The following is a 9811-nucleotide window of genomic DNA, read 5'->3' as shown; positions in this document are numbered from 1 at the left end:
ATGCACTTCTCTTCACTTAGCAGCATCCATAATTTGATGCAGGCCTGAGGCTACTTATGAAAAGCCAGCTACTCTTGGAAGAAAAAAAACCTCGATCCTTGTGGCTGCAAATCACTGAATCTGATCGGTGTTGAAAACCACTGCAGTTGTGAGGCTGTTGTTAATTTTCCTTTGTGGCTATCGGGGAGTTTGAGCTGGGCCAATGGAATCCCTATTTTGAAGAGTGTTAAATGAAGTGTTTGCGGCCTTTAAAATAACTACTTGCAGTAAGCCATCTGGGATTCATTTCAGTTCATATTATCCAGGCTTTATTATTTTTAAGTACAGTTTGACAGCAAAGGAAACACAGACATAAGAGATACCCCTGAACAGAAGGATGTAATTAAGTTTTCCTTTAAGAACGGATTTCAAAATGTTTTATGCTCAGAGCTGAGTCCTTTTGGCCTCTTGGCATTTGTGAAAAGAAAGAAGCTAAAGGACAGAAGCGGTCAAATCTATCTGGTCTGGGTTTGCCCTGAAGGAATCCCTGGGCAGGTTAAACGGTGAGAATCCCCAATTTTATACGAAATGGGAAGGGTGTAACATTGTTAGCAATAGGGCAATATTTATGCAAGAAACTGGAACCACTGCATTTTATGATCCCGAAGTATAGATTATTGTATTGCACTGCAATTTTAATTGTTAATTTTAAATTGCAAGTCAACCAGAGGTTCGGAGATGAAAGAAGCCATCAGGGAATCGATATAGCTAGACAGAGATCTGTAAAAGATCCAGAAGCAAATATCCTGCCAGGAAATGCAGAGTTTATGCTGTATGTGTTTCTGGGTATGAATTTTTTTGCTCAAAGGGATACTTGTGAGTAAAAAGCCCATAGGACTTGTGGTGTTTTCATTTTTCTGCTTTCATATTGCCTTCAATCCTTAGGTTCTTATCCTTAATTTTCATTATGAGGAACTCCTATCTTTGCCTGTTATCTTGCAAATTGGACAAGCCAGAAAAATCTTCTTTTTAAGATAACAATAAAATGTGTCTCCTGTAGGTGTTTGCTCAAGGCAATTTCAACGGCGGCAGCAGTGCTGTCACTAGCTGGCCTTAGAGCAAGGGCTGTAAGATGTAGGTTAAGCTCTTCTACTCTGTCTTGGTCACAGCAAAAGATTTGGGAAAGCAAGCAGCAGCGGCTGGATGGATGGATGGAGGGACAGGAGCTGGGCTGGCTATGGAAAGAGGTCACAGTGTCAGCTGGTACCTGAGAAACACCTCTAGAAATTCAACCCATAGACCAGTGGTTCTCAACCTTTTTAATGCCGCGACCCCAACCGGTCGTAAGTCGAGGACTAAACCGGTCGTAAGTCGAGGACTAAACCGGTCGTAAGTCGAGGACTAAACCGGTCGTAAGTCGAGGACTTTCCCTGCCCAGGAGTGCCGCGCATGCGTGGTTCTGCCCCCTGCGCCGGCCGAGGCGTAGCTGGCAAGTGGCAGAGACGGAGCAGGCCGACCACCAGCTGGCCCAGCCCAAGGGAGGTAAGGCACCCGCCGGAAAAGGGGAAAAAAATGACGGACAGCCTTGCTTGGCGACCCCCATGAAATGGTCGATCGACCCCAAATGGGGTCGCGACCCATAGGTTGAGAACTGCTGCCATAGACTCAGTTCCTTAAAATTACTAATCCACAGGGAAGACCCAGCAATGAAACTAAAGCTTTTGGACCTGAGACTTGGGAATGATTGCCACAAGCTCAGGGTCACAGAGATGTATATGCCTTGTCCCTCTCCTCTCAGTCTCCCCCACCCAAAATGCTTTTCCCGGAATTATGGACCGAAAGGAAAAGGAGTGGCTGGATGGGGCCCAGAGCAACCTGGGATCTAAGGTGTTGCTTGAAGTGCTTTGAATAAAGGGTTCGGGAAACCAGGTTATTCAGATGCCCGCCTGGTTCTTCTGAGGCGGGAAGCCCCCTGCGCCTATAACTCTTTGTGTGGGGGCAGATTAATGTGTGATGTGGCATTAACACCACCTTGCTTTATCAAACGTAAAAGCCCTGCTACGTAATGACAGCAAGGTAATATTGAACACATGAAACGCTGAATAGTTTGGATTTATGAAGCCTGCATTTCCCGCAGCAATTAATTGCCTGTTTTATTTTGTCACCTTAGAAGATGGAAGTGAAAGAGGAGTGTTTTCTTAGGTGCCAAACATTTCTGGCCCACTTCCCAGGAAACTGCTTCTCTGCTCTCCTCTGGGCTCCCCAGAGCTGATCATAATAGATCAGGTTAGTACTTGGACGGGAGGCCACCGAGAAAACCCTGAACTATGGGCTGTACAAGAAAATGGAAAACAACAGAAACCAGAGGACCAGTAACTGGCAAGCCATTTCTGTAATTATTGTCCTGGAAGGGTCACCAGGAGATGAGTTTGACCGAACAGCTCTTTCAAAGTCAGGAGTGTTGGGCCAGATATTATATGTTAATTTATGCCATATTAACCAGTGGAACGGCTTGCCACCAGAAGCTGGAGGTTTTCAAGAAGAGATTGGACAACCATTTGTCTAAAACGGCATAGGTTTTCCTGCCTGAGCAGGGGGTTGGACTAGGAGACCCTCAAGGTCCCTTCCAACTCTGTTATTCTATTAGAATAACATGTTTTTCTTTGCAGACAGTTTGGGTTTTGTATCTCAAGCACAAGTATGGAGGTTGTTCCTACAGACCGTTAATCCCAGCAGAAGCAGGTAGCTGCTTAGCAGAACAATAAGATTGCTTAATTGTGGAAACACTGTGAACAAAAGAAACTCTGGGTTTGTTCTGTAGTTCTGGAAAACAGTTTTATGGGCAGTGTGAATGTCAAGGTCCAATGTTGGCAAACCAACAAGTGCAGTATGGTGGCGGCAGTTTAGCAATCCGATAAATAAATACATCTTTAAATCTGAGCAGAGGGACTCTGCCCTTTTGAGTGCAGCTATGCTAAGGAAAAGTTGGCCTCCTACTGATAAATCATTTTTTAGGGCAAACGATGGTTAGTCCTGAACAGCGGGGAGGAGCATGTCCAGGTATTTATTCAGGCCAGAAGGTGAGTTTAATAAAGGCCAGTAAAAGCAGCATCAGCTCCGCTGTTTGTTTTTTCTTCCTATCTTCATATTCCGTTCAGTTAAATCCGACAAATATTTTCTTAGTTTCTGACTGTTTTTAGCTAGGACCTGTACGGTGCCTGCATTTTTCCCATTTGACTCACTAACTTGCTGGTGTTTACATATTGTCCCGAGGGCAGGAATCATACTGTGGATCCAAGACCCTTGTCACACAGTTGCCTGGGAGGGTTTTTGGTGTGCTTCGTACTCCGAGTTTAAGCACGAATGCTATAAAATACGGCAGGGTCTGTAATGAAAACCAAAGCCTGAAGCAGACGGAGGAGGCAAGGAGGATAATTATTAGCAGTCCTGCAAACAAAAATATAGCAATGATATTTTAAATGTGGCAATATGAAAGAAAAGTAGACCAAAGTTTACCCCATACTTAATTTCTAACCACTCACTATGGTTTTCTTTTAAGCAAACCAAATAGAGGATTCTGCTATCCAAAATTATTTTTAATGCCTATCAATATTTAATTAGGTACCTAAACAATATTTGTCATATTCATTGGGGCAATATTCAGAGCGTGTAGCATTTATCTGAAAGTGTTTGAAAGTGGACAATAATTGCCTATAACAGTACAGTAGTTATATGCAGAGGCGTAGCGTGGGGGGTGCAGGGGGGGCCGGCCACACTGGGCGCAACATCTGGGGGGGCGCGCTCGCACTCGCAGCTCTCTGCCCCTGCCTGGCTCACTCACTCTCTCTGCAGTGCTGGCTGTGCGAATCCGATTCGAGCCGCCGGGTCGCCGCCCACTGTGGAGGGGGGGCGCAAATTACTTGCCTTGCCCCGGGTGCTGACAACCCACGCTACGCCACTGGTTATACGAGTTGCCTGTGTCTTTTTGCTAATAACAAAATGGCACTTGCCAGAAAAGCCGAAATATAAAACACTTCTCTTTCGTTCACTCCATCCCAATCCTTCCTTTGCACCCTCTCTCTCTCTCTCTCTCTCTCTCTCTCTCTCTCTCTCTCTCTCTCTCTCTCTCTCTCTCTCTCTCTCTCTCTCTCTCTCTCTCTCTCCCTATTTATAGGATTTCTGCTGTCACTGATACACCCATATCTTGAGTTAGTCTAGTGATGACTTTAAACTAAATATAGAAAGTCTTATAGGTAACATAAGTAAAAATATATAGGTAAAAGAGAATATTTGCAGCTCGGGGTGGAACTGTGGAGTCCTTGGTGCTCTCTGACCCTGTTGGTTTTCTTGCAGATGTTTCATGACCCAACTAGGTAACATCATCAGTGCTGGTAGTGAATGGGGTTTGCTCTCTGTTTATATATCAGTGGCTTTCCCGTCAGTGTTGGTGGGACCGTTCTTGATTAGGCTCCTTGATTAGGCTGTTGTTTACTGTGAACTTGTTGATCTGAACTGGTAGTTCCTTGATTGGGGTATTGTTTCCTTCTTGATCGTTGGTCTAGTGTTGATCTATTTCAGGGGTCTTCAAACTTGGCCCTTTTATGACTTGTGGACTTCAACTCCCAGAATTCCTCAGCCAGCGTGCCTGGCTGAGGAATTCTAGGAGTTGAAGTCCACAAGTCATAAAAGGGCCAAGTTTGAAGACCCCTGATTTATTTGATTCTAGACAAGCCAAGTCACTCGTCTTTTTATAAATCAAAGAAATCAAAGCTTCCTTCCAGGAAGAAGGAAGTACATGTTGTTGTTGAATTTCAGTCATTATTTGAGTTAATGTGTTAAACAGCTTCCTGGAAGGTCAGATTTTATGCCCCAGAAAATCCATCTCTGGATATTTGCTTAATTGCAATTTTTGTATCACTTCTTCTATTTCTTCTTTATTAGTTGGTTTAGGACAGCGTAGGCAACCTTGGCTCTTTTATGACCCGTGGACTTCAACTCCCAGAATTCCTGAGCCAGCCATGCTGGCTCAGGAATTCTGGGAGCTGAAGTCCACGAGTCATAAAAGAGCCAAGGTTGCCTACCCCTGGTTTAGGAAGAGCTTTCTTTGGTTATTCTGTGAGTTTTTAAAACCTCCCGTAGTCATTATCATGTGCCTATTGGAAAGTTTCCAGTTCAAAACATGCTCATCTATCTCTTTTGCCTGCCCAAATAATCTACCGTAAAATCTTATGGCAATACTGCTTTCCTCTCTATTTTCACTCTTATCCAAGGGCTCTCAGCAGGATTTCCATGCAGCAATAAGATGTACAGTGTCTTTTCTGTATTTACACAGCAATCATCTCCTGCCTTCCTGCCGTGGTTCTTTCCAAGTCTATAGTCCAATCTTGTGTTATGCTGCCAAATTCCAGGGCTGAGATTTCAAGCTCAGCTTGTGTGTTTCACAAACTCTGTGTGTTGACGGAGAAATATCTGATGTTGTGAATGGCACTCCCTTGATGGCTTCCCTCTTGTGGTCTCTTGCTAATCATTAAAGTTCCTCCTTAGTGTTACCTCAACTGTTGTCTTCTTCTGTCTAACCTCTTTCTCCTCCTCTCCAAACTGCTTTTGATTTTTTACACAATTTATCCGACATGAATTTCCTATGTTGTCTAGAAAGAACATCATTTGAACTATTTGAGCAGGGACAACCGATTTATCAAACTCTGCCACTTGCTATAAGTGAAAATTAATCTGCGATATCACCTCACGGTGAGCTGTGGAAAGGTAATGAGGGACAATCCAAATTTATTCATCTCTGCGTTTTCTTTATTTAACTGAATAACTTAACTGAAAGAGAATTTTATACAAGATTGAATAATTACAGACACTTAAACAGAAAAATAGAAGAAATAAAGAAGTATAAAAAATAAAAAAGTGAAGGACAGCAAAAGATTAAGAGGGAGGGAGAGAGGAAGGAAGGAAAGGAAGGAAGGAAGGAAGAAAATCCAGAAGAAAAAAACACCCTGAAAATGAGAGCCATTATATTGATGACAGTGATTAAGAATGATAGCAGGGCTACAACTTAAGAGTGTGAATGTAAGGCAGGGGTCTTCAATATGATTTGTTGACTTCAACTCCCAGAATTCATCACCCAGGCACGCTGGCTGAGGAATTCTGGGAGTTGAAGTCCACAAGTCATAAAAGGGCCAAGTTTAAAGACCCCTGATGTAAGGGATCACAGATTGTCTGAGCGAGGTGGCTGGGAATTCTGGAAGATGTAGTTTCAACTAATTTGTAAAGTTGAGTTAGATAAACCAATGGTATGACATAATACAAGGCAAGTTTGTACCTTTGTGCCCCTTTGTTCCTCTAATACTTTTTTATTAACAAACTTACCAACCTTTTCTTTCCCATCACTCCCTACAATAATCAAAAGCTCAGATTCTGCTGCTCAAATCAGCTCATGTATATATTACAGGCTAAACGATGATGCCTCAGTGACAACTTGTGCATCGTGACATTATCATCCAAATTGTGCAGTGACGGTAATTGGCGCACACACAGTTCAGGATATGCATTGCTTACCAGTTCCTCTGATTGGCCAGAAACTGATTTAGCTAATTTTTCTACTTTCAGGCTTTTCGCTGAAGATTTTCAGTCCTGTTGCCAAGCTCTGCTCAGTTATTACTGACATTGGAGAAGTTGAGGCCATATGGATAATTTCAACTGGATCATTTTCTTTAGTTTCCCTTCATTATATTCTTCTTTATACTGTACTATAATGTTGTTTGTTCTGTTTGTTTTTCTTATTATGTCTTTGGCCTGTGATAATAAATCAGTACAGCAGCGTGCGAATAAAGGCCTCGTTTGGAGGGTGAAGAAGTGGCTGAGATCCCAATGGAGAGATTTTCCCAATCTCTCCATTGAGGGACACAGCTCAGAGAGGAAGAGAGAGAAACCCTGGAAATGAACAACTGGCTGTGCAAAGGGGGGGAGGAGGGCAGGTGGAGCGGTTATAGTTCTTTAATAATGGAACACGTTGCCACCATGAGGCTCTTCCGTAAGGAGATGGGCTGCACTTCATAAGATCTGGAAATGAGCTTTTGTTCGCTTGCAAACCTCATCCAGAGACTTTAACCTATGAGGCAGGAGAAGAGATACCAAATGTCGGGCGATTCTCCTTCAAAATCCAAAATGTCACTCTTCATCTGGCTGCTCCTTGTTCGTGTTGAAAGAAAAATCTTCAGATCCAGCTCCAAGCTGGGAGTAAACAAAATGGAGGCTAAGACGCTGGAAATAAAATGGAGGCTGCTTAGGAAAGAAGGTCCTTATTTACTTAGTTGCCAGAAACTTCAGCGACACAGCATGTTTCTGAGGTGGCTGGCAAAATGGAATTGGGAGTGTGGGTGTGTTTTTATACCTTCTCGGGCTTTGTATTTGAGATTGTTCCTATTCCTGTACAATGTACATTGACCTGAGCCTTGGTGTTCTAATGGTGGTGGGTTAATCCTATTATGTCCTAAAGATCATGTTCCTGTCCTTGGAGAATTTGTTTTTCTAATCCCATCAGCTCAAACCTTCTCTGGGGCTATGGCTGAAGGCATTTTGCTGGTGAATAGGTGACCCAGTCTTTCTGAATAGGATTGTGAAATCTGCATTTCTACAGAGTTGGCCTGCTTAATTTCTGTTTGGGGCAGGGAAACTGGGGGCTGGTTTTCTGCCTCCATTAAGATTTTTTCTCCATTACTGTATTCCTTTGGGAAAATACAATATTCTGCCTTTTTTTAATATCCCCCAAAATATTTCCTTCTCTAGAAAGGTGGGTGGGTGCTGACTTCCAACATTAGTTAGGAGCAGACCTAGGGCAACTGATCTAGTTGTCTCTTCTTTCAACTTTCTGGAAATAGTCAATAAGTCAGGAGAGGCAATACAGGGAATGTAAAGAGATTGTTAAGGAGGATTCGGCCACCATGTACATCTCCAATACCAGATGAATTTCACTCTGCCTTTTCTGGAATTTTTGAGACTGATGGAGAACTGATGGAAAACACAACGATATGGAGATAGAGGCTAGTATTAGGTTGACAATGGGCAGAGGACAAATTTCAACAGGAACACATGAATTTTGGTAGGAAAAACCAAGGGCATTAATATAGAATGGGGAAAACCATACAGAGCAACAGTACATGCAAAAAAATTTACTCTAGGTGTCTTGATAGATCACAAGCTGTCCAAGAGGCATCCGTGCAATGCACCACATTAAAACCAACAGGATCCTAGCTGCCTCAACAGAAGTAAAGTGTCAAGTTCAGAAGAAGCCATTTTAATTCCCTGTCCAGATCTGGTCAGAAGACTTCCATCTGGGAGGGGGAAGGTAGAGGTATTGGGTGTACTTAGCCTGGAGAGGATAGGGCTATGAGCAGATATGACATTTATGTAGAAGGCAAGGCATATTTATTCAGAGAGGAAACGAGATTTAAATCACAGTGAATTAGATTTCAGTTGGACATCAGGAAAAATTTCCTAACACCAAGCATTGCTTAACACGTTGCACATGTATAATATAGTTCAAGGGTAGGCAACCTTGGCTCTTTTATGACTCGTTCTGGGAGTTGAGGTCCACAAGTCATAAAAGAGCCAAGGTTGCCTACCCCTGGTATAGTTGGTACCTTGCTCAATGGTAGTAACTGTGAGAGGGATCTTGGAGTCCTAGTGGACAATCCCTTAAATATGAGCCAGCAGTGTGCTGCAGCTACAGCTGCCAAAAAAGCCAACACAGTGCCAGGCTGCATTAACAGAGGGATAGAATCAAGATCACTTTACAATGCCTTGGTAAGGTCACACTTGGAATACTGCACCCAGTTTTGGTCACCACCATGTAAAAAAGATGTTGAGACTCTAGAAAGAGAACCCGTGAGTTAGAATGTTACAGTTACTTCATATGTATTAGTTTCAACCCAGGCATGAAATTCAATGCTATACATAAAACACATTGCTTGTCTTGGTAGTTACTGCAGTTTTAAATCTGTCTCCCAATTGCTTTGCCTGCTAGAATTGATCAGGATAAATTCAAAGAAATGCATTCTGGATATTTCAGAATACACACACACACATACACACACATATTTGACATAAAAGTATTTTCTCTCACTTTCTTGTGGGAAACTGCCTTTGCTTTGAATTTGTTAAAAACAATGATAAGACTTTAGAAATTGGACACTGGGGAAATTAAAGTTTACAATAAAAGGAGAAAAGCAGTCAAATGAAACTGACTAATACAGAAGGAAGCAATTTTTTTTAGCATTGAACATATTGAAGGATATTTTTGAACAATGGGCCCAGAAGTTAATTTAAGAGTGTCCATCTCTTTAGATAGAATATGTTTTAAAGTTGTTATGGAAGAACAAGTATTGCCTGATATGAGTGAGGCCGATTTGAAAGTGGATTTAAGAATAACAAGCTACGAGAATGACATGCAAATGTTGTCACACATGCAGATGCAAACATTTGCAAATGCAAATAGGAACGTGTTGATGTCTCAATAATTAAAAGGAATTTACAAATGATAAACTGAGAGAATGGCTTGGATAATTTTCCTATGCTGGATTTACAAAAGAGGCTTGTTAAGCATTTGAAGAATGAAAAGTTTGAGAAAGTACAAAGAAAAAAACAAAAAGAAATTCAGTTCAAGGTCATTATTTGAAAGGTTCAGAGATCAAGATTATTAAAAGGAAAGAATATAAATATCCATGTCTTTTGATAACATTAAAATAGTGACATCCAATGGGAAGAGGCTTATATAATTTTCTTCCTATGTGAGCATTGCCCCTTCCAAAAGGGGAAATAATTGTGT

Source organism: Protobothrops mucrosquamatus, unplaced genomic scaffold, assembly GCF_001527695.2.
Source record: "Protobothrops mucrosquamatus isolate PMUCROS unplaced genomic scaffold, P.Mucros_1.0 scaffold2433, whole genome shotgun sequence".
NCBI classification, from domain to species: Eukaryota; Metazoa; Chordata; class Lepidosauria; order Squamata; family Viperidae; genus Protobothrops; species Protobothrops mucrosquamatus.
The sequence above is the reverse complement of the archived record's forward strand: the minus strand, read 5'-3'. Positions refer to the sequence as shown.